This window comes from Priapulus caudatus, unplaced genomic scaffold, assembly GCF_000485595.1.
Source record: "Priapulus caudatus unplaced genomic scaffold, Priapulus_caudatus-5.0.1 Scaffold2348, whole genome shotgun sequence".
NCBI lineage: Eukaryota > Metazoa > Priapulida > Priapulimorpha > Priapulimorphida > Priapulidae > Priapulus > Priapulus caudatus.
In genome coordinates, this window is record NW_014579409.1 from 6,710 (window position 1) to 10,257 (window position 3,548).

Sequence of the window (3,548 nt, forward strand, 5' to 3'; positions counted from 1 at the left end):
CCTTTATGCATATCTTTATGTCTTAATGTGTCATTATGCCTTTATGCATATCTTTATGTCTTAGCATCTTTATGTATCTTATGAATGACAGAATGTCAACTTAAAATGGTTTATTTTCATTATTTCAGAATTGAATGTTGTTGATCAATAAAACGATCTATCATATCTATACATCGAGTGTAGTTGCCAAATTCTCGTCTTCGTCGGCCTCGACAATGCGCGTTAGTGCGTCTTACGAATGCGACATATAAACTATACGGATAAACATGATGTAACATGACGTGAGAAATTGTTAATAGTTATAGCGTAATATATAGTGAAACATACAGTGGTGCAATCTTGTGAACATACAGTATACATACCGTGGTGCACACACTCGTGCGTGATACAAACGTGTGTGTGTTAACTACATGGTGACAAAATGCATCGCCTGTGCATCATTATCCTTATAGACTATGGAGCGTACTTAGTCTATATCTGCATATTAATTAGCATAACGTTTTGAGCGAGGGAGTGTTTTCATCTCCACTTCCTCGTTATTATCCACACTCTCTAGCGGATGTGCTCGTACTCTGTGGCGCATTTCATTCCCCATTTCTTCAGGGTGCACTGTCGGATAGAAACGCTGCGGAACGAAGGGCGTGGTTGCATTAACCGGTTGCAATAGGGGTTGCACAGTGGGTTGGAGAATGGTATGAGTCGCTGTGGTACCGGTGAATGACTGGCACAGGCGCGGTCGAAGATGTGGTGGAGTGCAGCAACAATATAACACAACAATTGCTATGATAGCGATGGCAACATAGATAACTATTTGATGCCACTGTATGTGTGCACTTTGAACGTTTTCTGGGCCGCTTCATTCGTATCAAGAATCTGAATATATCTGAAATAGATCTGAGATAGATTTTTATCTGAATAGATCTGAAATGTTTTACCTGAGCATGTAGCTCTCTGGCGTGCCTCTTGTACTGCCTCCTCAGCCACAGGCTAACTCTTTCTCAGCATTGGTGGTGGTGATAGTGATTGTGACGGCAGCGAGCACCTCTCCGTTGCTTTCTTTTTTTTTGCGGGGGAGAATCATCCAGGTCACTGTTTTATTCAGCGATGTACCTTAAAGTAGGCCTATAAAGTAGTGAGACAGCATGTTATTTGTGTAAAATACTCTAATTATACGGCTTTTTGAACCGTACAATGAACAATCAATCATCATGAATAAAAATTTTTAACACATCCACAGTTACAACAAATCAATATTGGAGAATTTATAAATTAATTATTACAGAAAAGTATAATAAATGCTGCTTACATTTTCTTTCTTTTCTGTGTATCACAGTCCTCCTCTGACTGCAGGTCGGATGTGTATTCAGCCTTTCTCAGCTTTTGCCGAGCCTTCTCGTAATTACCTGAATGATGAATCATGTAAATATAGGGTGAAATTGTTGCAGTTTGTGGTGACCCAATACCAATTCGACATTTAGCATTTATACATTGGTTGCAACTTTCTACGGTACATTGGTACATTGCTTACAAACGTTTACAACAAAATTTTTAGGTAATGTGTGCATGGTCATGTTTAAATGTTATATTACATTAAACAAATGTAACACCTACTCATAACTATCACAGAATGACTCTACCGTGGAATTTCTCTAGGGCAGACTTTTGCATGGCACCATACATTTCATTAACTGACGGCACAGCATACAATCTTTGTATTCGAAGGAACTGTGCTCTCACTAATGCAACCAGCATTAATGCATTTCAAGAAAAATATGCTGAAGAAAAGATGCATTTCTAAAGTTGTTCCTTGAATACAGAGTGTCAGCTGCAACCGTCAGGTCTCCCAGTCTCATCCAGTTAACCAACGGCTGTGACCTCCAGCGCGATACGAAGCGAACGAATGGACACTACTTCGAGTGTGTGTGTGTGTGTGTGTGTGTGTGTGTGCTCGCGCGCGTCAGTGTGTTAGATGAGCCCTAGCTCACACTGGGGTTGCGGTCTCGTTCGGTGTAATGCTGCGTGACTAGGATTGGATCGTCGACCTATGAGTTAGACTATATAGGGTCTCTATATTTGTATATAGAGACCCTAGGTTAGACCATTAGACGATGCATGGTACCTGCAATGCAGCATGCATGGTAGGGAGGATTGAATTCAGCTCTCGGCCGGAGGAGTCTGCATGGTTGAGTTGAGATATCACGGAACTGGAGGTTATGAGGTAATTACGTATTTGGTAATGTCATAGAAATGATAATATAGATAGATAGGTAGATAATATCAGAAGTAGATACTGAATAGGGGATAGAGGTGTGGTTCACTATTATCTACTTCTGATAATATAACTGTTTTTAATGCATACATCAATTCCCTTAAAAACGTTATCAAAAATACTACGTGTTTGTAAATACCATAGAAATAATTTAGATACCTAATATCAGATAATATAGAAACATTGATAATTCGTCTAATATATTTTTATGGGCAAGGCACAGCGGCGGCGCCACTTATGCCACGCGGTTGCAAATGCGCGCGCATGAGCATGTATCGGCCTTCGGCGCGGAAAGTTTGACGCAGGTGAAGTGAAAGGTACGTCAGCTGTTATTTTCGAGTTCCTTCCATGTAACGGTATTATCATAGACTAAGAATAAGTTATTATTCGTGTATAGTATATCGTGCGCGTACGCCACGCACCACAGTTACTACAGTAGTTACGCCGTTAAATCATTCCAATTCGGTGGAAGGAATGCAAAGGTTCCAGTACTCAGTACAGTAGCTGAGTAGGCTATAGTCGGTATGGCCTACGTTGCCGAGTTGGCAATTGTTAGTTACTTTTACCTTTACTTTTAGCCGGTATCACTAGGATACTAGAAAGTCGGGTTCATGGATATAAGCGCTGACGACAATTCATTTTCGCAATGTGCGACATGTGCAAATGTACAAATATGGACAGCTCGAGTCTTAGTCTTATGTTATGGCCTTGTGCCGAAAGTCACACTACCGAAACTAGATACTATAATGTAACCCAAACACAGGATAGGGTTACAACGCGAGCCTATTTTTTTCTTTGGAGGAACCCCTGAGTGAATCACTCAGGGCAGTTTGCTTGTGCGTTTTCAGAGACTAGAACTTCCAAACTGGGTTTATTCTCAAAACAAACCTTTCTCCGCTATCCTGGGACTTACTATGTATTACATACTCTGTATTAAATTATTATAACCTGTTACAAAATTTCGAAGTGATGAGCGGTGATATTTCGAGCGCCATTTTGTTGACCTGTGACTTACATATTCCCAACGCGCATAGCGCCCATAAACCGGCATAAACTGCCCTGAGTGATTCACTCAGGGTTTCCTCAAAAGAAAAAAATAGTCGCGTTGTAACCCTATCCTGTGTTTGGGTTACATTATTGTATCTATACCGAAACCGGCCCACCAAGCGCACCCGGCGCACCAAGCGTTTGACGTCACGTTCACGTAGGGGAAGTGTGTGAAGCTGTTTTCGATATTATATATGTTATGTCGTAAGGTATTATTAAGCTACTGTGCTAG

General features: G+C 40.8%; 1 long non-coding RNA gene across 1 annotated transcript in view; it reads left to right on the top strand.

Moving 5' to 3' along the window:
• The first annotated feature begins 2,114 nt into the window (after nucleotides 1–2,114).
• The window catches only part of LOC106818572, a 2,959-nt gene continuing 1,525 nt past the window's right edge, over nucleotides 2,115–3,548 (top strand). The window contains exons 1-2 of the long non-coding RNA XR_001395246.1: nucleotides 2,115–2,218; nucleotides 2,487–2,586. This is a non-coding gene — a long non-coding RNA (uncharacterized LOC106818572). The remainder of the gene's footprint in view (nucleotides 2,219–2,486; nucleotides 2,587–3,548) is intronic.